The sequence below is a fragment of the Canis lupus genome, chromosome 15 (assembly GCF_011100685.1).
Source record: "Canis lupus familiaris isolate Mischka breed German Shepherd chromosome 15, alternate assembly UU_Cfam_GSD_1.0, whole genome shotgun sequence".
NCBI lineage: Eukaryota > Metazoa > Chordata > Mammalia > Carnivora > Canidae > Canis > Canis lupus.
In genome coordinates this window covers 27,803,113-27,828,929 of record NC_049236.1, presented here as the reverse complement: position 1 = coordinate 27,828,929, position 25,817 = coordinate 27,803,113, and the positions used below count along the sequence as shown (strand labels likewise).

Sequence of the window (25,817 nt, the reverse complement as noted above, 5' to 3'; positions counted from 1 at the left end):
CTGAGCCACTCAGGTGTCCCAAAAAAATCCTATTCTTGTAAAGTCTGCTATCTAGTCTAAGAAGACAAATAAAAAGTAATTATATAGTATATTAGAAGATGATAGATTTTTAAAAAGGAAAATAAAATGGGACAAGTTGAAAGGTATGAAAATGCCCATTTAGAGGGAGGAACTTACTGTTTAATGGTTAGGATAGACTTTGTTGAGATGGTTATATTTAAACAGTGGCTTGAGGGAGGGTAAGTGTTAGAGCCATGTAGATATTTAGAAGATATTTCAAAGAGAAACCTGGAACATCTAGTGCAAAGTTTCTACATCAGAAACCTCACAGACAAATAAGCACAGAACAACAAAGAAAGCAGTGTGGCTGCTGCTGAAAGAAGAGCAGAGAAAGAGAAGATGAGGTCAAGAAAGGTGTCAGATCAATGCGGGCCTTTTAGGCCATTGTAATTAATATTTCAAAAGAATGAGAAAATATTATAATGATTCATTTGGGCAATAGGTTAGCTGACTCTTGTTTTAATAAGGTTGATCTACTCTAACTAGAATAATTTTGGGGGTGGGCAGAGTCAAGGTTGCAGGAGTGAAAGAATGGAGATGAGTTAAAACCATATTATTAGTAAATCTCTGTAAGAAATCATGGTAACTTGCACCAAAGTGATAATAGTAGTTTTAGTGAGCCATAGTTATATCATAGTTATATTAAGGGTGGGGCTTACAAGATTTCCTGGTGAATTAGATATAGGTTGTAAGGTAGAGCTAAGAATGATTCTGACTGGCCTGGAGGAGTGGAAAGATAGAATAGACATTAACTGAGAATGAGAATATTGTATAGATTTATTTGTTTACTCAACTTCCCATGTTCTACACTGTTCATACCTCGCTTAGTGCCACGTTATATGTGGAATGTTAGTATTGGAGGCTTTGATACTGCAGGTAACAAGTTTCTGAAATAGAAGTAAAATCTAAAACTCATGGATATACTTTAATGATTTTCTAGTTTGGAATCCTATTATTGATCCAATCACTGTGGAAGGAACAGCATCACTGGTGGATTCATTATTTGAGAAGTAAATCTGTATTATCTCAAGTTTGATTTGAATCAATATCTTTGTAGCTAGAGTTGTCCTAATCGAGAGACAGAGAAGAGTTTCATGGGGACATGTTCATTAAAAGAATACTTGAGAATAAGCCAGATAAGTAACAAAATCATGTTTTTAACTCCTCAGAGAACTAAAGACACAAAATTAAGTAGCCAAATTCCAGAAAAAGATGAACGCTTCCCAGAATTTAAAAAAAAAAAAAAAAAGAAAGAAAGAAATCTCATGACTGTTTTTACCCCTAAGGGCACTGCAGAGGAAGGAGGCAATCTGCTTTAGACAGGAACAAAGAGAAATCAGCATAATTTTTAACAAGCTATTAATGGTCTTGTGGGTTAGGGTGATGGTTAGAATTCCAAGGAGTCTCCATCAAAAGGCATTTCTGTAGCATTCAAAGAGGAGCTCTACTAAGTGCAAGGCCATGACTTGACAAAGATTGGTATAGGAGAGAAGAGCTAAAATAGCCTACCCCATGGCCTACAAGCCTTTCATCTGTTGCATTGTTACAACTACTTGGGGGCAAGGCGGCAGAGTGGGAGAAAGATATTCAGTGGCATGGAAAGCTTGGGTAGTAAAAAGAATGCTTCAATAACCCATAAAATCCAGACACTCACTTCAATTACAGATTAGATTGGTTCAGTCCCTCACACAGACAGACTGAGGAAGAAGCAGGCTTTTTCTGTGTCTGTGTCTGTGTCTGTGTGTGTGTGTGTGTGTGTGTGTGTGTGTGTTTACTGGAGAAGATAAAAGAAATTATGACATTTCAAAATTGCAAAATGAGAATGAATCCTTGGAGTCAGAATATGCAGAGATTGAAAGTGAGGTTCAAAAGCTTCATCAGAATTTTAATGACTAAACTGTATTAAGAAATGAAAAAACAAACTAATTAACAACAATAAAAAATATCTACTCTCCCAGAAAACTAACTGTAGAGAAAAGAAATGGTTTTGAAAGAGGAATAATAATTTTGCAAAATGGAGACATGAACCATAACCCTGAAGAGTAGAATACCTAACAAAAAAATACCAAACTTAAAAAAACAATAATTTGTTCCTTAAAAATCTGCATCATTGGGACGCCTGGGTGGCTCAGCAGTTAAGCGTCTGACTTCGGTTCAGGTTGTGATCCTGGAGTCCCAGGATCAAGTCCCACATCAGGCTCCCTGCATGGAGCCTGCTTCTCCCTCTGCCTGTGTCTTGCCTGTGTGTGTGTGTGTGTGTGTGTGTGTGTGTGTGCGTGTGTGTGTGTCTCATGAATAAATAAAATAAAATCTTTAAATAAAAAAAATCTGCATCACTGCCCCTGGTAAGAAAATATATGACATGTGGTTGATAGAGCAGGCTGGTCTGAGAAATTTTAATGACTTAAGAGAAAAGATCACACACAGACTGAAACTAACTGAAGTGGATGTTAAATTTGAAATTTTAGAGATATAGTGCAACTTTGGCATATGGCAAAAGCCCAAGAGAATCAGGGAATCCTCTAAGTTAATAAGGGTTGTGTCCAGAGGAAAAGATTTGTAGATACATAATCTATGTTCTCTGTTGACCAATTCTGCTCCTGCTCTTGCTGTGCAAGAGCACATGACTACTTTTTTTTGCCTCTGATCATCAACCTTGATCAGCAGGACTCATAATCTATTACATGCTTTCTGTCAATAGAACTGATGGCCCTGTATCCTTTAAAATGGAATCTGGTGGAAAGAGTCTTTAGAGATTTAGGTATTGCACCTTTGTTAGATTTTCATTCGTTAAAAAAAAAAAAAAATTCCTTTGAGCCCTGGGCTGTCAGATGGTCAGCTGTGGTTCAACAAAAGACCAAGAAGGAACTGAAAAATAAAGTTTATTACTCAGGGGTCCTGGAGAAGATACATGGTATATCTCTCAGGACCACGTGGAGAGGTCAAGAAAGGGTGTAGACAGAGGGTACAGCAGGACCAGGGGCACATACCTTTAGTAGAGTTGGTGAGTAGAGTACTTTGGGGTTCCCAGGCTAACACTGAATTTGTCAATTCAAACAAAAAAAAATTGAAGAGTTTTGGTAAGCTTTGCAAGGGTCTTATCAAAGGGGGGCACAAGGGGAAGGCCTCAGAAGGTGCAGGTGACTATCACAAGGACATTTGGGGTATCATATCAGGAACTAAAATTTGCTTGTGATTATGCAAGTTGTTATCTTGCCCTCATCAGTAAAGACATGCCTTAGCAGAGGGGCTAGTGTCAGATCAAGGCCTCTGCAGGCTGTCAGCCACACAAAATCAAGGCAGAGGCAGCAATATTATGGAGAAGTTTAGCAAAACACTCAAGATGCTTCTGGCAATTTGCATCTTCACTATCCATCTCTTTACTTGAAAGTAAAATGGTTGACTAAGGCTTTTTTCCTCTACCCCATTACTAGGTTGGAGGCTCATAGAGGGATGGTACAATGGGGGAAATTGATGAGAGCAGGACACCCTTCCTACCCTAACTTTCCTCCAGGGAGTTTATGAAATGTTCCTCTTCCTGTTCCATTACCTTCTACAGAAGTGTTTTCTTGGGCAACCCCATTACCCAGGAGCATTGTGAAATGTCTGTCCACCAAGAGGTTTCCTTGTCATCCTTCCAAACCCAGGATTTCACTCCTTAAAGCCACTTTCTGAAAGAAGGAATAAGTCCTTGTTGGGCTGAAATCTTCAAATATTCTGAAGATCCGGAATCTGACCAAGAAATGTTTCTTTCTTAACTTGAGAGGTCAATCTGCCTAAAAGCCTCCCTCTGTGTATCAAAAATCTGATGGAGAAGCCATGAGCCACAGATAGGCCTGTCACATCTCTTTTCTTAAGTCATTTTGAATTCTCTTTCTTTTTACTCTAACAGCTATAAATTAGGTGGTTATACATTTACCTAATTCAAAGCTTGATCAAATTATAATTCTTAGGATAGAACTTTATCATTAATGGTGATTTATTATAATTATATGAGTGAACTTTTTCCACTTTATTGGACTCTCTAGGTTGTATGAGTATGATATTATGATGTCATTAAATAGCCAACAATGACACAAGCTATAATGGGCATTTTGCATATGTAGTTGAGCAACTGGATGGATTTTAAACTTTATAGACCATTTCTGTTTCTTTACAACTTATAATTGTGAAAGTTGCTTGAACTTCACCTAAGTACTTTTTTATATTTGTTTAAAGAAGCAAATGAAAAGACATGGAACCTCTTGAAAAATGCTATGAAGGAAAAACCATTCTTTATTCTCTTACTGAAATGACTTAAAAGAGGTCAATCTGTCAAGAGGCTTGTCTCTTGTATCAAAAACCTGATGGGAAGGCCTTGAGCCAGAAATAGGTCTGTCATATCCAGAGGTCTCTACTTCCTTTGGAAAAACTGAAACTGTAGGCCTCATTTCATTTTATATCTAATTAAATTATTCAAAGTAGGTAGTCCTATTTGTACGTTTCCCTCTCCACCTTCTTTGAGAACAAAGAAGACATATATCCATTCTCTTGTTTCTTGCTTTGTTTCTTTTATTTATTCATTTTCATTTTGTGTAAGACCTCTGGAATCCCACTTCTCTGGTCAATCTCAGTGTACTGATTTGCATTTTAAAGTAGCCAGTGTGGGATGATAAATTTACCAGTATTAGAGTCCTATCAGAGGCTGTTCTACTGGGGCTCTTGACACACAGAGACGGATAAGTGAGAGAAGCAAGAACCTAGGAGATAGACCCGTCTCATTTTAGTTCATTGTAATCAGTTCAAATTGAAGTTTCACACTCATACAGCAGAGATGTATCTTTTAGGAGGGAGGGATGACATAGAATGGACCATCTGCCTCTCACCACAGAACAGAGGAGACAGGTGTTTCCAATCCACAGAATGGACACTGGAAACCCTATTATCAGCCTGGCTCCTCAGGAAGATTATGGCTCCTTCTGAAGGGAGAAGAAATCAACAAAGAGGTGAATAAACATGTGAATAAAGAGATGAATAGACCACAAAGAAAGGGCTTGTGTGAACACTAGGAGATGGAAATGGAATGTGGTGACATATGAATTGAATAGAATGTTTGTACAGTGTTATATTTTTCTAAATCAAATAGTATTCCTAAAAATGTGGATATATTTATAAATCCTTTAAACTTAAAGGACTCTTAAATGTAAGACTGTTCATTAATAATATTGAAATTGGGAGCAGCCTGGGTGGCTGAGCGGTTTAGCACCGCCTTTGGCCCAGGGAGTGATCCTGGAGACCCGGGATGGAGTCCCACGTTGGGCTCCCTGCATGGAACCTGCTTCTCCCTCTGCCTGTGTCTCTGCCTCTCTCTCTGTGTGTCTCTCTGTCTCTGTATCTCTCTCTTTCTCTTTCTATGTCTATCATGAATAAATAAAATTTTTTAAATATTTTTAAAAAATTAAAAAATTAAAAAATTAAAAATAAATAAAAGAATAAATAACATCTTAAAGAAATAATAATAATAATATTGAAATTGGAAAGAATTTGAGGGAAAAACTTGAAAACAGAGTATGTTTTTTACCATCTAAAAGATAAAAAAATGTTTCATACTTAAACATGTTTTGTTAGAGTTGAATGAACTCTTGCATCTTTATTAAAATCATGGTGAGACTATGTAAACACCAGGGAGACATTTTTTTAGATTGTATGTCTTGAATTAATTTTAATTCAAACCTAAAAAGACATACTTATATGTTGCCTTAGGGAAGTTACCAAATTTCTGTCGTCTCCTTTCTAATTTGAAGAGTAAAGATAATATCAAAAGTTGTTGAAAAAGAAAGCTGTTGATACACAGCTAACATTGTAAAAAGTTGGAAGCTCTTCCTTCAAAATTAGGAAGAAGACAGGGGGACAGCCCAGGTGGCTCAGCGGTTTAGCACCGCCTTCAGCCCAGGGCCTGATCCTGGAGACCAGGGATTGAGTCCCACATCGGGCTCCCTGCATGGATCCTGCTTCTCCCTCTGCCTGTGTCTCTGCCTCTCGCTGTCTCTGTCTGTCATGAATAAATAAATAAAATCTTTAAAAAATAAAAAAGAGGAAGAAGACGGGGATGTCTACTCTCACCACTTCTGTTCAGGTAGTATTGGAAGTCCTAGTCAGAATGATTTAGGGAATAAAAATAAATTAAAGGCAACTAAATTGGAAAGAAAGAGGTACCACTGTTACTAATACGCAGATGACATAATGTTGTGTATAGAAAACCCTAAAGACTCCACCAAAAAGGTCCAAATAAATTCAGTAAAGTTGCAGGACACAAAATCAATATACAAAAATCTCTTATGTTTGTAAACACTAATAATTAACTTTCGGAAAAAGGAATAGAGAAAACAATGCCATTTACACTTACATTAAAAATAATAAGGGGATCCCTGGGTGGCTCAGCCCTTTGGTGCCTGCCTTTGGTCCAGGGCGTGATCCTGGAGACCCGGGATCGAGTCCCACATCAGGCTCCCAACATGGAGCCTGCTTCTCCCTCCTCCTGTGTCTCTGCCTCTCTCTCTCTCTCTTTCTCTCTCTCTCTCTGTCTAAAATAAATAAATAAATAAATAAATAAATAAATAAATAAATAAATAATCTTTAAAAAAATAATTAAATAAAAAGAATAAAATATCCAGGCACTTAGGTAACTCAGTCAGTTAAGCATCAGACTCTTGATTTTAGCTCAGGTCATGACCTCAGGTTTGTGAAATCAAGCCCCACATGGGGCTCCATACTCAGCACAGAGTCTGCTTGAGATTCTCTCTCTCGTCCTCCCTCTACCTCCCCACTTGTGCTCTCTCTCTCTCTCTCTCTTACTCTAAGTAAATAAAATCTTTAAAAAAAAAGAATAAAATATCTAGGCAAAAATTTAACCAAAGAAGTAAAAGATCTATATGTTGAAAACTAACAGACACTAATTAAATAAATTAAAGACACAAATAAATGGAAAGTACTCTATGCTCATAGATTGAAAGAATCAGTATTGTCAAAATGTCCATACTACAAAAGCAATCTACAGATTCAATTGCAATACTTATCAAAATTTCAATGACATTTTCCAAAGAAACAGAACAAATAATCCTAAAACTTTTGAAAAATTTGTTTTCCTACAAAAAACTCTCAATAGCCAAATCAATCTTGAGAAAAAAGAACAAAGCTAGGGGCATCATGCTCCTGATTTCAAACCTGAATACAGAGCTGTGGGTATCAAAACACTATGATGTTGTCATAAATATAGACAGAGAGATTTATGGAAAGGAATAGGGAGTCTAGAAATAAACCCATGCATCTATGATCAATTAGTTCATGACAAAGGAGCTGGGAATATACAAGTGGGGGGAAGACAATTTCTTTAATAAATTGTGTTGGAAAAACTGGACAGCCACATGCAAAAGAAAGTAACTGGCTCTGTCTTATACCAAGACAATAATATATTTCAAATATTTTACAGAATTAAGACACTATAAAATTTAGGGAAGCTTGGGTGGCTCAGCAGTTGAGCATCTGACTTCTGCTCAGGGCATAATCCTGGAGTCCCGGGATCAAGTCCCACATGGACTCCCTGTGGGTAGCCTGCCTCTTCCCTCTGCCTATGTCTCTGCCTCTCCCTCTGTCTCTCATACATAAAGAAAATAAAATCTTAAAAAGAAAAGAAATAAAATCTTTAAAAATAAATAAATAAATAAATAAATAAATAAATAAATAAATACAGGCAATATCTGTTTAAAAAAAGACACTATAAAATTTAAAGTATAATTAAGATGTAAGCCTTATTGAATATTATGCAAACTACTAGGGAAAATATTTCTCATTATGGGTAGACCACCAAGTTTATTTTTCTCACTGAAAGAGGTTATAAGAAGAGTTTGAACATTATATTTGGCATGAAACAAAATATTTTATGGATTTTGGAGGGATTTATACTATTTACACAAACTACTAGAAGGAATGGTCAGAAAGAGAGAGCTATCATCTCTCTGATGAGGTTTTTAGGGTTGATTACATTATTTCTCTAGCAGATTTATTATAGCATTTATGTATCAGTTATTATGAGGGAATATTACAATTTGGGGATAATTTAGATCCCCAAATCCTAATAATAGCTAAAATATATAGATATAAAAATACTCACTGTTAATTAAATGTATATTTTTACTTAGAGCCTCTTCTGTCTTATAAAAACATCTAAGCAAAGTTTTAGTTAACGACTAAGCAAAGAAGTGAGGCAATGTAGGTTAAAATCTAGATTTCAAAAGTCCTTACATTTAAGTAAATCTATAGCAATGCATTATTTAAAAGGTCCAGAAAGACCCACCAAATCAAAAATACTTCCTTAAGTAGCAGTGCGCAGAATTCAAAATTCTGTCTTCTGGGGAAATCTATTGTATTAAAAAGTTTTTTTTTAAAAAACTCCAATTAGTGAGAAAATGCCATATTAATTCATTACATTTGTCACTTAGTAATTATTGAATATCTATGAATTTCCAAACATAAAAATGACATATGATTTCTGCCCTTGACTTCACAGCATTAGGATGCCCAGAAATATAGACATGCCCAGAAAGTCTGCAGAAAGAGGCAAACTCCTTTCATCGTAGTCTCAAGAAGAGAGTAACCAACATCACTGCAGGACTTACAGACACTCTAACACAGTGACACTTGATCAGAGTTTTATCTAGGAAAATGGAATATATGTTCAAAAGCGCTGAAGCATGAAAGCTCACATGAAATGTGTTTGAAAATGGCAGATAAATCAGTTTGGTTGAGGCATAGAATTCTTGTGGGAATAAAACATATGGCTAGGAAATTTATTTACCAAATAGACAATGAGGAACTAATAAAAGGATCAGAGTCGAGAGTGACCTGACCCCATTTGCATTTTCAGACATTATTTTGGCAATAGGTTACCACATTCACTTATCTAATTGGTCGGAAGGGTCAATAGACAGCATTTAAATAGGGATAGACTGAAAAGTCAAAGGGTAGCTACTGTGAGAAGTAGAACATTACTTGGAGCCTGGATACTCGGAGTAGAAAAGACTCCCAAAGTTATGATGAGAAAATGCAGGAAATGCCTTCCCTTAATTTATGACCTTTCCTCAAGGTCATTGTTATATGCCATTGTGTCAAAAAGAGAGATTTTAGATGTTACTTCCCCTCTCTCCACCCTAGATTCCCCAATGAACTCCCTACCCTTCTCCTGGGCTTGACCATATGGTTCCTCTTTGGAATTTGTGAATTTAACATTCCGCATTTTTCAGTAGTAACTGAAAGACTATGAAAGTCTACATCATCTAGTAACTTTTTGTTGTTGTTGTTGTGGTTTTGGTTTATTTTTTTTAAAACACAAATTTTAAATACTTTGAGGCTCATAGACAAAAAGAGTCATTAGAGGACTATACCTAGTCAAGTCCCTAGTTTTAAAACTTCAATTTAGCTTTTAAAAAGTTCCCCTGGTCTTTGAATAAGGTGTAACTATTGTGAAATGATTCTAAAAAAGGGGGGGGTGGGAATCAACAAGCAAATGAACAACAAAAACCACTATTTGTTTTTTTAATAAAATATGACCCTTAAAAATAAAAAGCCATGATTAATAGAAATTATAGTAATAGAAATTATGAGGAAAAAAGTGAATAGGTTTAAAAACTAAATCCAAATGATTGATGTTTTGAATAGAAAAAGAAGAGGGGAATTACTGGTGAGTTATATCTACACAAAGACACCAAATAACCTTCATGGATATGAACATAAACAATTAGTGAGAGATTTTACATAGTTTCAGAAATATATTATTATGGAATCACCAAGTTCAGAGAATTTTCAAGGTCTAGGGAATATAAAGAACAATCTTTTATACATATAAAATGTAATAAATTTAATTAGTTTGATATTAGCTTTAAAGAAATCTACTTGATTTTAAAGTCAAGGAAGTCCAGAAAATCTTCCCCATAAGGGTGCTGTATTTGCTTATTTAACATGTAGTTGTTATATTACTGTTTAAAATAGATTATTCATTTCACATACTGCATAGTGCATTGTTTTTGTTAAAATAATACTTTTTTTAAAACAAACTGACATCAAATTTAACTAAGATGGGTATAGCTTAATAGGACTTATGAGTTATTGGGAAAACAAAGGTTTAAACAAGTACTGAATTAGTTAAAATTATTCAGAAATGTGCTTGAAATAATTTTAATGGGAAAAAAATCATTTGTTGAAACTATTGGTATAGTAAATGCACTGATGGGTAACAACAAGCAACAATTTTACTCAGCTAGGGAGTATCTACAAATGACTACTTTTCTCCAAAAATAACTAATTATTCCACTCCCATTTATAGAGTTTGGGGGAGGATGCCAAGGAGTTAGGCAAACAAATTAGGGAAAATGAGAATAAGAAGAGAATTGAAATATAAAGAAGAGAGAATAAAGATATCAAAAGATGATTAAATCACAAGAGGAGATCAGATAAAAACAAGATACCAGCTGGAGTTTGAGAAAAGAAACATTCTCACACAGTTCTGGTAATATCATATTAGTATGAGTGTTGAATTACGGATCCTTTCAGTTCATGGGAATCATGTTTGCTCCTACTATAAAAACTAAACAAACCAATGAGAGAAGGAGGTTTAGATGGCTCTTATAGACCAGAGTGGTGTTTTCTTATTGGTCATGCTAAGCTGTATCACCCTAAACCACACCTTTTATGATTTGTGGTTTATATCCTTTTGATTCCAAAGTATTTACTCATAGAGTTCTCTTTATCAGGAACGTGCCTTCATTTCTGTGTGTCTGATACCTATTTACAATTACAGCTAATAAAAAAATTTTAAATTAAAAAGACAAAAAAACAATTACAGCTAATATGTTCTTTTGTCACTAATAATTCACATTTTATATAATTCTTGCACATATACTTTATCCCTCAACTAGATGGTCAACTCTTTGAGCCCCAGAAATTAATCTTAGACTAATTAGTATCAACTTATTTCTAACATAGTGCTTTATGTGAATTTATAATCTGTGGCTGCAGTTTGAATAAATCATTACTCTCACTGAAAACATCATTAAGGATTATTATGTAAAACATGCTAGTAGGCACTGATGAAAATGAAAAATATGCAAATCTTTTAGAAAAACTTACTGAACACCTATTGCCTGCCAACAGTGTACAAGACACTGGGAATACCATTGTGCACCAAAATGAACAGGGTTTAATTTTTATTCTAAGAGATCTGAAAGATGTTAAATAATCCTACTAGTTAATATGTAATTAGAAATTGAGGTAAGAGCTCTGAAGAAAAGAATCTCAGTTCTTTCATGTAGTTTTGAAATCTTTATTTTCAAGCAAAGGAAAACATTCAAAATCAGGAGGGTTTTTTGGTATACAATGTATATTTTATTACTTTTCTTTTTTTTTTACATTTTTTTAAATTTAAATTCAATTTGCCAACACATGGTATAACAGCCAGTGCTCATCCCATTAAGTGCTCTCCTCATTGCCCATCACTCAGTTACCCCATCCCCCACCAACCTCCCCCAAATCAGGAGATTATTTTTCTCGTTGTCTGTTTGTTTGTTTTCCTGACTTTACACTAAATACACTTCTCCAGAAATTATTTTTTCTACCACATGGAGGAATCATCCTCCAACTTCCTATGAATCCAGACGGATCTGTGGTCTCAGGGGACCTAACAGGCAGACACCCAATGTGTTGTGACAGAGTGTCCTGGACCTCCCTTCTCTGTTTTACTTTTCTGTAGATGAATACTGTCCAGGAAATACTCAGCTCCGGTGTCATAGATGAGCCTACATGGCATCTTAGCTCAGCTGAGGCAAGCCACACCCTACCAAGAGGCAAAAACTCTTGCCTTTTCAGTCCAAAGTGTTCGAGGATCATCAATTTGCGTTTAGTCATCTCATCTGTAAGGAAGACAGTTTTCACTATTGAGTAAATGAGTTGCCAACGTTGTAGGCACCAAACTTTCTTGTAAACGTTTAAGTTACATTAACAACAAAAAAAGTCACCGTAGCAAATCATCACCTTTAGAAGTCAGCTTAAACATATGGGCATTCACGTGTGCCGGCCAAAGTATGTTGGCCCAGAGCTGACAGTCTTTCAGAGTTCCCCAAAGATCTTTCATTTTGCTTGGCTGACTCTGCAACTCCAGTAAAGTGCAGCCAGACTCGAGTAAAAGAAATAAAGTGAACACTTTGCTTCCTCCTACCTTTGCTGCTGTTTGCATTTTGCCACCCGGCTTATGGACACGAAATCTATTACTCGGCAGGCAGTTCTTGCACAAATGAAAGATAAATTTTTCTTCTAGATAGGACAGATCAGTGAGACTCATAAAATATTAATAATGAAAGCTTTGGGAATTCGATATATCCCTGACCATAGGTTTCTCTTGACAGTGAAGCTCAGTCACTTTAACCCATTTTTTTTCTCTAAGAACCCTATCAAGAATGATACAAAGGGAAAAGAATACATGATTTAAGATTCAGATGAGCATAGATTTTTTTTGAGAAAAGTAATTTTTCTGTCTTTCATTTTCTCTCATGTTTCTGTGTTACTTATCTGCTGTAAATTTCACTGAATGATGTAGTGTGGTTTGATTTGATTCTTAAAGCTGCTTCTCTGCCTATGAAGAAAATTGCTTGGGAATAATACCAAAAGTACACAATTATTATTATTATTTAACATAAAATATAGTAATGCCTGACATTCATGTGACTGAAGAAATTTATTTATCCAAAAGTTAGGGATGTGTTGAATGTGTATTCACAGAGATATCATTAACAAAGGACTGTGTTTTTCAGAAAGTCAATGTACAGATATTTTTCATCCTGAGATTTGGTTATTCTGAAAATCCTTCCATTACCATTACAAATTTGTAATTGTTTCTAGGGTTGCTATCTCTTTGTAGACTGCTTGGTCAATTAGCATTACCTTGAGATTTTTCCAACATATGTTTTCACTTTACACAAAGTATAAACAAACACTTTTTTGCATTTATAAAATTTAAGCATAATAGAAATTTATTATTATGACAACCTAAATAATTATGTTATATATTTATAAATGTATGATATATATATTTAAATATCTGTAATATCTGAATATTTGAAGCTTGAATATTGGAAGTTGTTGAAAATAAAATGATTCCATCAATTGTTTTTTTAATTCTTTAAATTTCTGTGCTAACATAATGATTTGTAATGTCATTCAAAATATTTAATCACAATAAAGAACAGAAGTATATAAATATAAAGTATATTGTACATAATAGTGCCTCAGAAAGAAGATAATCATCCCAAAATGAAAGTAAACACAACTAAATCATATATAATTTAAATTACACTGAAAGTGCCCTCTTATGTGAAATATCAAATAAAATAAATTTTGCCAAAATAATATTTATAAAAAGAAAATAGATGACAATACAGAGAAAGTTATCTTTGTTTAATTACTTTTCACTTAATTGAATATCTTATTTCATGTATATCTCTTCTCAGGTACACCTCTGTGATAATTTTCCTCAGTATATATGAGCAATAATCAGCCAAATATAATCCTAATAAACCACTAATGAGCCCAGTGCTTTCAGTATATGTGTGTTTCCAGTTGGTGATAGGCATACAAGGATAAGTCAACAGCTTCCAGTGTTAATTAACCTTTCAGAAAATTCATCAACTTATTGTGATAAAAAATCAGATCTGTTAAAAACCTATCTTGAAATATAAGGTCATATCACTAGTAAATGGACAGTCAGAAGGCAAAGGCCATTACAAGACATTATAAGACATCTGGGTCTTGAAGGATGTTATAAAATCCTAAAACCAATACAGCTCTTTCTTGATTTCTTTATCATCTGATTACCACCTCTACTGTCTTGACTCCCTTCATCAATGTGTTCCATCCACAAGTTTAAAAACATAAAGTTCATAGACTAAATGCCTTGCTGTGGCCAAATACCAAATGCTTGCTATAATTTGACTTACTGTTGTTATAGACTTCTGCAGACCAAATTTTTTGGAATCTATAGTGAGATCTTTTTAAATACTACCTCCTTTATGTCCAACCCTAATGATTGAGAGGTAATATTTCCACTGAGAAATGAGTTTATTTGAAATAAGAATCCCAAAAAGACTACTACCATTTTAAAAGATCAGTCTCCAATTGTAGCTATCCTTCCCATTATGGGGAAGCTATAGAATTAAAAATAGAGGAAAAATACAGAAATCCTAGTGAGGCTGAGGGTATGGTTGGCCACAGCAGTTGAGCACAGTACATCAAAGTAGATATGAAAAAACTGATGGAGATATCAGGGGAGACAGAGGAATTTGTGGTTTAAGAGCATATGAATTTTCAAACTCCAGAAAAAAACATTATTGTCTCCTTGGAAGTAACTAAATAACCCAGAGATACACTGATTTTTTAAAATATATATATAAATAGTACTATTAAGTATAGGCAAGAAAAGTAATGCAAAATAACAACATATTTGTTCCTCAAACTATCTTTGCTCAAAGAATACCCACATGACTTTAAAGACTATTATCTTTAAAGATTTTTCTCCATGTACTCATTTTCTTATAGCTGCAGTTTTCTTTTGAATATCTTTGTTATATGGTGTGGCCAACTTGCAGTAGCAAACTGTGGTCCAGCCAGTGAGTTTATAATTTAGTAGCAGACAGAATCTTTTGAATGTTGTCAACCTTTATATATGATGGAAAAATTAGAAATAGACCTTTGTAACAAACTAGTCTATGCATTCATAGGTGAAGCAAAGCTAAGTAATATGGACTGAAGTTACTTCCAAAAGGCAAATAATCCTGTGCTGAAATGGAATACTATAAAATATACCTAAATTATTTACTGCCACAAAAAAATCAATGGTAATGTTAAAAGACATATATATATATATATGTGTGTGTATATATATATATATATGTGTATATATATATATATATATATATATATATATATACCTTTATATTATATAATACATGCTTCAAACATTTGACTATGAACATAATGCAACTGCATGGGAAATAACAAATTGTCTAGAATATTTTTTATTTTACTTTTAATAATAATAAACTAGAAGATTGTATTAGTAATACAGGACTTTCTTTTTTCCAGTGTATCAGCATTTTCTGTACAGGACAGATTATGACAGCTTCTTTCTTAAGGTGAGATTGGCTATCTGTCATTCACAGTAGAATTCAGAGGAAATACAAATTGTTTATATATTATCAAAGGTATTTCATAAAATCAAATTGTTTTGGGGTAGCTAGTCATGCCCAAATTGAAGATATTTGTTCATTAATTTTATGTAAGCAATTTCTGTTTTTTTCAGTACTGCTACTTTCACTGCAAAGTCTAGAGAGTGATTATTGGAAATTTCTGAATTTATCAAAGCATTAACGTGATGTTTTGATTTAAACTTGAAAATATATTGATGCTAGAAGAAAAACCAGATCATAGAACAAAATTAAAATACACTAATATAACTAAGATATCTTCCAGAGTGTGCATACACACATGCATGCACACACACAGGCATGTTAGTATCTTTAACTCCCTCCCAACATACAAGTATATTAGAATATTTTAATTCTCGTGAGCCATTCATATTTTTGTGTTAGTGTTGAACATATTTCTGCTCTATTATTCTAAAGTTGGAATTATTATTATTGTATTATAAACTAATATTATGTCAGATTTACTCACATACTAATCGCTTACTTTTCACCATTCCTTCTTATCAGAACTTCCATCTTCTCTCTCTGCTTGAAGAATGTTCTTTAAATTTTCCTTTAGTGGATGCTATTTATTTTCTTTTTTTTTTTTGACTGAAAGTATTTGTATTTTGTTCTCATTCTAGAAAATTAATATCCCTGGACTGTGAATCTAGATTGTCAGTAATTTTTCTGACACCATTTAAGACTTTATTCCATTTTTTTCTGGATTCTATTTATTAATGGAAAGTCAACTGTCTGCTTCATTGCTATACTGTGTGTGTAATTTGCTATTTTACCTTGGCTGCTTTTAAAATCTTCTCTTGATCTTTGGTGGTCTCTGAGGCTAGTTATGATGTGTCTAGGAACAGGGTATTTTTAAAACACATTTTATTTATTTATTTATAAGAAAGAAAGAAAGAAAAAAGAAAGAGAAAGAAAGAAAGAAAGAAAGAAAGAAAGAAAGAAAGAAAGAAAGAAAAGAAAGAAGAAAAGAAAGAAAGAAAGAAAGAAAGAAAGAAAGAAGACAAAGAAGAAATACAAGACCGAAAGAAAGAAGAACGAAAGAAAGGCCTCCACTCCTACCTCCCTCACTCCCTCCCGTCCCGCACTCCAGCACTCCCATCCCCTACCCTCCCCCGCACACGCACGCCTCCTCCCTCCCGCCTCCTCCCTCCCTCCCTCCCCTCCTCAACCCTCCCTCACTCCCTCCCTACCCCTCCTCCCCTCCTCACTCCCTACCTCACAGAAACGCAACATCGCTAGTCGCAGGATTTGAGTGGCGGCGTGGGCAAGAGGTCAAGCAGACTTCCCACTGAGTGGGGATCCCAATTCGGGGCATGATACCAGGACCCTGAGATCATGACCTGAGCCCAAGTCTGACACTTAACCAACTGAGCCACTCAGGCACCCTAGTACATTTTATTTATATCACACTTTAGATTTCTTGGCCTTCATGAATCTGGGGATAGATGTTTTTCAGCAATTCTGGAACTACTCAGTCATTATCTCCTTTAATGGAGCCTCTTCCTTTTTTCTCTATCCTTTATGTCCCTTGTTTTTCAAATCATTTCATAGTTTCTCAATGCCACTTCTTTAAATCTATATCCGATTCATTGCATTAACCTGCGTTTGTGACTCATTTTAAATTAATCTCTTTTTATACTTTTAATTTTTATAACCTTTGTGTTAATAAATTCCATTAGAGTGTTTTACAGATTTAATTGTCTCTTCTTTCCTTTTCTAATGTTCCAGCCAAACCTCTAATTTTGTGATTCTGATTGTACTCCTGTTGTGTCTGCTTGTTTTCACATATGAAATCCTATTTTACTTAGGTGTTTTTGTTTTTGAGTATGATCTCACACATGTGGAATATTGTCCATGGGAATTCTTTAAGGCTAGATTTGGAATTCTGTTCTTAAAGTATTGGCTTTTATCAATCTCCGGCAGGCGGCAAGGAGGCTCTCAACCCAGGGCCACCTTTAAGCTAAATGCTCTGCTTTTGGCTTTTAATCCAACAAATAGCATGGATTCACATGTCAGATCTATGATGAGGACCAACTTGTTATGAATTCTTTTTCTTTCCTTTTCAGACAGCAGTAAGGACAAGATTTCCTTTCAGAATCACTTTCTTTATGAGTTTTATTTCTCATTTTATGGGGAGAAGGGTTTTGATTATGCTTTCTACTTTGCTCCTCATGAAGCAGTCCAAAGGGAAGCTCAAGGTTTCTAAGAATTGCTGGAAGTTTTCATATTGAAAGCTGGCTTTGGAAATTACTTACTTGTCAGGGTTTCTGATTCAATCTTTATATTAGTCTCTGCAGATATATACTTTTTCATGTTAGATCAAAGATTCTTAAGAAGTATATACATATGTGTTTATATGTAATTTTATTTTAATTATCTTTTCATCAGAAGTTATCTCTGACTGTAGAGATCCTATATACTGGCTTGAAGCAGAAAATTAAGTGTTGTGGTTTTATAAAGATGCTAATATTTAATTGTTTACACTCTGCAGAGTGTAAATGTGATATTTAGCAGAAAAAAAACCTGCTAAAACTTTGATTCAAACTAATTTCCTACCTTGTTTTCAACCTTTCCCTTACATAATTCCGATATGCTTCTGTTATTTCTTTCTCTTTTCTGAAGCAAGGACTTCATCACATTAATCTTGCTAAATTATTAAGCCCTGTCAGCAGAGAAAATGAGTATGGTTTTTGTTTGATTCTGCCTTTGTAGAAAATAAAAAAGCATAATTTGTGTCCCTCTTCTAATCTTTTAGATTCCTCAAACACACAATATAATTTTATAGCCTTTGAGATTCTTGTAATTATCATTAATGCTAACTGTTTCACCAAGTGGACAATTCATAAGATGCCCATTCTGACTCTCTAATGAAGTTACCCATATGGTAGTTGGAAATAGAGCTAAAAATGGCAGTCCATGTAAACAAGTCTTTTCTTCTCTTATTCACATGAAAGATGTGTGTTTAAAGCAACTGTTGGTGACACTTTCTGATGTAAACATTTCAAAAATTTCTGCTTACTACCTTGGGGGACTGGCCCTTTCATACTGATTTAAATCAGGCAGATTTATTTGTAGAAAATAACATTATGATGTTTATGTGTTTTTTTAAAATAAGATCCTTTTTTTACTTTAAACTATAACCACATGCTATTTTCTTGTTTGTTTCTTTCAGAAAAGATGTGAAAATGCTGTTATTAAAACATTCAGTTTATAACAGGCTGTCTTTTGAGGGAGGGAATTTCAATCCATCAGTACTGAGTTCATTTTCATAAGCTTTTTAGTTTTCAATTTTTGTTTTTAAAATACTGTCCAGTAACAATTAGAATTTATAGTAATTTGTGTTTTCCCAAATATTTGTAGTATATGTCGTTCATTTTTCCTTTTGATAAATTGAGGGGTAGAGCTCCTTAATTACACTTGTGCTTTCTGGATTTCCACTACTTCAGCTTCCTATGGTTAAGCCAAAAAGTTCATAACAAAGTACAAAGCAGAAGAAGCTATGCTATTCAAATACAGTGGGATTAGTCGGCTTCATGTGAACTTCCTCCCAAGTTCAGGAACACCTTAAGCAGATTTGGATTTTAGTGAATTGCCATGCGCTGTAGTATGAAATATCAGCCCACAGAAAAATTGAGCCCTTCATAATTCTTTCATCACAGCAGATATGTAATCCCATATTAACTGTTATTTCTGATAAATATGGACACCTTAGGAGCTGAGTAGTCATCTTTTTGCTTTTGATTTTATTTTACACTCAATATTAGAGTAGTGAGACATTGTCAGTTCAAAATATCTTAATTTTGATCTGAGTATAATAAAATTTATGAGCAACTTCACCTTTCCTAGTGCATCATTATCACAACTCCAGTGGGATTCTTCAACCTTCAACCTCAAACTAAATTAGAAAAAACCTTATGGATGCTCTCTTAGTTAAAATTCTCAGGGTCATTGTTTCCATGTTCCATAGAAATTATTGCTTTGTATAAAATCAGGAAGAAAATATTTGCTTACAGGTTAAATCAATCAATGTTGATCAATATTTTTGCATGTATATTGGAAAAGGAGTAAACCTATCTTGCAAGTATAAAATGATAAGGCACAGAATAACTCAGTATTACTAAAAATGATGAAAGCATGTCCCTGGTTGTATAGATTTCAAGACTTTATAACTACACAATATGCTAGAGGAAATATATCATAAGGGACAAAAAATAGTGATTTTTACTTGAAGTATAACTTGTATTCTCATTATGGAGAAATGTCACAGATATAAAAAAGGTGACCTGTTCAGTGTGGCCTCTGCACCTTTAGCAAGCCAGGGTGGGCCTGTACTGTGGCAATAAAGATTCCAGGAGGGAGAATTGAAGCATGGAGGGCCTATTGAGTTCTAAGCTTAGAATTCTACACCATCAATTCTAGAGCATTTCTTTGGCCAAAATGTATGAAGAAGCCAACTGGCATTCTTGTGTGGGAAACAGATTCTACCTCCTAATGGGAGTCATTACAAATTCATATTACAGAGGGGGTACATACAAGGGAGGGTGAAAAATTTGTGCCATTTTGTCAGCCTGTCAACCATAGCATCCTAGATTCCCAACAAAAGCATAAGGTAAAAGTAATCATTGCCTAACTTTCAATTGATTTAACTCTGTCACATAACCTACAGAAATCTGTAAGGACATATTTATTTATTTATTTATTTATTTTTTTAAGATTTTATTTATTTATTCATGATAGTCAGAGAGAGAGAGGCGGGGGGCGGGCAGAGACACAGGCAGAGAGAGAAGCAGGCTCCATGCACCGGAAGCCCGACGTGGGATTCGATCCCGGGTCTCCAGGATCGCGCCCTGGGCCAAAGGCAGGCGCCAAACCGCTGCGCCACCCAGGGATCCCTGTAAGGACATATTTAAAAGTAATAGTGCTGCAACCTAAAATTCACTGGTGTTTTTGGCTTTACCCTGCAAATGATTAGGTACAACCAGTATCTCAGACATAAGAAACCTAACAGATGGATTCATACTAAATAAAATATATAATACACTGAAATTAAGGACTTCACTTATTTATTAATTTATAATAATTTCTTAATCTATGTATATATAGATGCATAATCAGCAAAATCTCTTGCTATAGCTAAGTAATATTAACCATACCATGAGTATGCCATCAAAAATTCACTTTTGCAGAGATCAGAAGTAATCAAAATACCAAAATTTGAGCACATTTCTTCCTTATAGGCAAATATAGAAATCAGAATATTTTTCTCTGGTTATCAAAATACAAAATAAGAGGTTAGATGAGTAAAGATCTAATGACATTAAACCAAGAAAGACATATCTGATTATTGCTTTTTTCTAACGAGATGGAAAATGCTTAAAGTGTGTATACTATATCTTTCTCCACCTCAAAGATAACCATACCATTATAGATAAAAATACCAGATGTTTTTTCAACTTGAACTCCGTTCCTGGATCAGATGCTGCATACTTAGCTGTCTAAAATCATAGAGATAATATAAATGAGTGATTCAATTCAGTATTAAAATATTAACAAAATGGGGAGAGGGGAGATTGCGTGAAACTGGAGAACCTTTCCCATCTAAATGGAATTAGCAATTATTAGGTCTAGCCCATTGTTGTCATGTGAAATGAAAGCTCATTATTACTGTACACTCTAATTTAAAAATAAATCTAGATATTTATCTAAATGTTTTTTCTCATATTGCATAGACTGAGTCAATTCTGTTGGAACCTAGATTCTCCCTTAATTGGCTATTGTTGTGAAACCTACATCATCTGAGCATTGCAGATATTGCCATGAAGCTCTTGGTTTTTGGTCTTGTTTCAATTGATATGTTGCTTTGATTGAGGTTCATATATATTGATATTAATGTATGAATATTGATATTCATACATATTCATAATCTAGTCTTACTCTTTAAAAATGTATTCAGTCTTTTGCTCTTATGCATTAAAGTTCAGGAACACCTAAGCAGATTTAACTCAAATAAATAAAACTGTAAAAGGTTAGCAAAAAGCAGAGAGAAAAAAATGGGAGAGAAACAGAAATAACTATTTATATACATTTCATGTAGTCATTCTTGCTTACCGTTTCACTCAGACTACCCCACTGTGAACCTGAGAATGAAATGGGAGATGTAAGTCACTATTCCCTCAGTTATTATTAGTTTGTATGTATAAACATCTTGCCAAACAGGTGTGATTCTAGAGTTTAGAATGCATGTATTTCATGCATGATGCCTTAACCCAAAAGATTACTTTCGGACCTCAATAGAAAAAGCACAATTGTTTATAGCATAGGGAGAACCGTTGACTATGGTGAATCAAATGCTAGAGTATAAATCTTAAGTGTGGCATGGAAGGTCTGCTTGTCCCATTTTGGATTATCCATGTCTTATGCCTTAGTTGGTGACTTTGAATTTAATGGCTAACATGAAACACCATGATTTTAGACACTAAGGACATTTGAATCCTTTCCAATGTGTTATATTGACAGCAAACATCAGTCTAGTCTTTGTCCAATCAATAATAAGTTAAATTAGTCACTTGGACTCTCTAGTATTGATTTTTTCTTTTGCATAAACTTATGGTTAGAGTAATAATCTTCACATTTCTTTGTAGCTGGAATATGCTGATTATCAGTTTGATTTTTAGTGTCATTTTTTCATAATTTAATAAAAAATAAAGTATGCTTTGACCCAAGTAAATGATAAGCATTTTCTCCCAGATTATAATGTAGCTAGTATTCTATCAGAAAACAACACAGAAATATGTATCAATTTTTAGTCTTTTCTTTTCAACTTTTTTTAAAAAATAAACAACCCAACGCTTTGTGCATAGTAGATTTCTCAACAAGTGTTTTTTGGTCATTGATACCAGCAAACTTTTCCATTTAATGCACTTTATCTATGTAGTACAATTTGTAGAGGTAGTCAAATCCACAAATGTCAACACATATCACGAGCCTCAGCATGTAAACACATAGCCAAGTAAAGATCTCTGCCATAGACTGTCATCTTTTGTATTCCACAATCATACTGATTTCAACCTCTGTGTCAATCTACAGACACATGTCTTAGCCCATTGTGTAACAACAAAATAAACAGACTGGAAAGCTCATAAATAACAGACATTTATTTCTCACAGTTCCAGAGGCTGGAAGTCCAAGGTCACAGTGCCAGCATGGGCAGATGAGGATCTTTTTCAGGGTTTCAAACTTCAGCTCATATCCTTCCATGGTGGAAGGAACGAGCCAGGTCTCTGCGGGTATCTTTCATAAAGGCTCCAATCCCATTCATGAGGACCCCAGTTTCATTACCTAATCACTTCCCCAAAATCCTCATATTATCCTCATATTATCAATTTGGGCATTAGATTTTCACTATATAAGTTTGAGGGAGACACAAATATCCGGGCCACAATACATAAATATCATACAAATGGTTCATACACGTTTTTTCTTCTCACTAATTACTCCTGGATTTCAAAATGTACAAACCTAGGGACGTCTGGGTGGCTCAATAGTTAAGCATCTGCCTTAGGTTCAGGGCATGATCCTGTAGTCCCAGGATCTAGTCCCACATCAGGCTTCCTGCATGGAGCCTGCTTCTTCCTCTGCCTGTGTCTCTGCCTCTCTCTCTCTCTCTCTTTCTTTCTCTCTCTCTCTCTCTCTGTGTGTGTCCCTCATGAATAAATAAATAAGTAGAATCTTAAAAAAAAAAAAAGTGTGGTTATTTTTGTTAAATGATTGTTTCTAAACTGTTCATCCAAATACAGTTATATGCAATTAAAATTAACCCCTAGACATGTTCTATGCTGTAATCATTAGGCATTCACAGTTCTTTTTGATGTTAATGAGAGTTACACACATTCATCAATGAATAAAAGGAAAACTCTGAGCCAGAATCAGATTGCAATACAGCTACTTTATAAAGTTCCCTATTAGGTGTAAATAAGTATTACTGCTGATATCATGGGCAATAGTTTTAAATTAGATAAGTGGCTCCTTCCTCTCTGAAGAAAATGAATCCAAAGAAACAATAAATTAATTAATAATCTTCAAGAAATATTTCAGCAAGTTCTCCTTTCCCCTTTTTTCTTGGTCCTCAGCATCTTGAGTAAAACGGAAAATGTGATTGCCACAGAAGCAGAAAGGAAATTTTGTGTTCTCACATAGTAAAAGACTCCACTAGTTTTACCAGTCCAGATCTCTGTGCAAGTAGTTAAATAGCAGTTTGTCTGTTTTTAAATAGACTATTTACAAAGCGTGGGATCCCTGGGTGGCGCAGTGGTTTGGTGCCTGCCTTTGGCCCAGGGCGTGATCCTGGAGACCCGGGATTGAATCCCACGTCGGGCTCCCGGTGCATGGAGCCTGCTTCTCCCTCTGCCTGTGTTTCTGCCTCTCTCACTCTCTCTCTCTCTCTCTGTGTGACTATCATAAATAAATAAAAATTTTAAAAAATTAAAAAAAAAACACGAAGCGTACTAAAATCATTGTATCAGCCACATTTCATATAACTCTCATGTGATAGCAGATCCACCCCCACACTCTGAATTGACTACACACTAACTTGGGGTACTCTTTTCTTTCCCAAGACTCACCCTACTTTTTAACTCTGTCTCTTTTGACCTGACATTGACATTTGCCTTCAACTATGACAAGGCCTGATAGGGCTGGAGACCTGAAGATTAAGACTTTGCCTAAAATTACACAGCCATCAGTGGAAAATCCAGAATGCAAATGTAGATGTATCTGGCTCCCAAATTATCTCTTTCAAGTAGATGCAGGAGGAGATTTGGAGTTGTGTTTGAAGGATAAATAGAGGTTAATCAAGAAAGCAAAGAGAAAGTAATCGCAGGCAATGTAAACAATAATAACAAAGGTATATGTGATAAAGTGAATGGCATAATTTGGGAAGCAAGTAGACCCTTTAACTCTCAGATTGGTTCTTGGAATGGAACCCTGACAAATAGAGTGGAAATGTAGGCTATAGCCAAGTTGTAATATACCCAACACAGAATGACAAGAAGCTATGTCATTGAAAGTTTTCAAATAGGTAAACAGAATTGTAATAAATCTTTAGAAAAATAATGCTAATAACAGTATGGAAGATGAGCTGTAGGAATGAGTGGTTTGAGCAGGGCAATTAAGTAAAACCCTGTAGCTACAAACAAGGGCTTCTGAGTCCAATCATCCTGTTGTGCCAATCTATTCTGGAGTAATTTCAAAAATAAAATATGAAATTTCACAAAGGACATACCTCTGTGCCTGGCAAATAATGACCCTCCAAAAATATTTATTGTTGTTAGGTTATTTTGGAAATAAGTATTCATTTGTTCCTTTCACAAACATTTGTTGAAAGCTTACTATGTGCCAGGATCTCTTCCAGAAACAAAGGATACTGCAACGAACAAAACAGATCAAACCCTTGCTCTATAGAGTTTACATTCCCTTGAGGGAGGAAATGAGTCAGAAAAGAAAAACAAAACAAACAAACAAAAAAAAGTCAGAGACATTCCTGAGATAGAATTGACAGAAACTGATTACATCCTTCGTGTGGGATGGTATGCGTCATAAGTGAGGACAACAGGAAGAGTTAGGAATGATGCTGAGATTTTTACCTCAGGCATTGTCTTGTCATTAGCTGAAATAAGAAAAATAGACCCAAGAACACACGACACGTGGGCAGCATTGAGAAAAGGAGCAGGAAACGAATTTGATTTAGAACATGCCAAACTATAGATGTCTGTACATCCACGTAGAGATGATGGGGTCCGGAAATCAGTTTCTCTGGTGGTATGCTGTAGTAGAGCAGAAATAAATTTGCTCTAACCCCCAGCAAAATGCTAGGGTATACTGAACATGGGCTTAACAATCTTGTTATGGAAAATAATTCATGTATATTTTGAAGAAACGAATATCTGGAACTCCATGACTAACTTGCAGTAAGATTGTAGTAAAGAAATTCCCTTCTGCTCCCCATCTTTACTGTTCTCTGACTACATCACCTCTCAGATGCAAGTAACCAACCTTGAGTGGTTTATCTAACTTGCTGAGGTAAAAGCTTCCCTTGGGTAAGAGCAGTATTGTTCTTCTTTTCTAAGAATAACTCTGCTAAGATATTATTAAGCAGAACATAAGTTGATAATCAGAATTTTAAAGACTGTCCATTAAGAGACTCTAAGCTTGTTAGTGGGAAATATTATATTGATATTTGCATCCTCATGCTTTATCCAGATACACAGTAGGCACAAAAAAGTGACAAATTAATAAATGAAGAATTTTAAAAATGAATGCTATATAACACACAAGGAAATGGATACCCCAAAAACAAATTATAATTCTTCACGTAATCCAATCTGAATAAAAAATGCTCAACTGATCCCAAAGATTTTTTCTAGAAATGCAATTTTGATACTAAAGTTTGTATTGAAAATAAGTGAGCATATC

General features: G+C 34.8%; 1 protein-coding gene across 8 annotated transcripts in view; it reads left to right on the top strand.

Annotated features, from left to right (window-relative positions):
- Positions 1 to 25,817, top strand: part of MGAT4C (MGAT4 family member C) — a 548,325-nt gene that overhangs the window by 477,914 nt on the left and 44,594 nt on the right. For 3 of the 8 annotated variants that reach the window (XM_038558593.1, XM_038558591.1, XM_038558596.1), the window contains one exon: positions 15,223 to 15,272. The exons of the other annotated variants lie outside the window; for them this stretch is intronic. The gene's annotated coding sequence lies outside the window, so the exon portion shown is untranslated. Of the gene's footprint in view, positions 1 to 15,222; positions 15,273 to 25,817 lie in introns of those variants that run through there. 8 annotated transcript variants of the gene reach the window in all.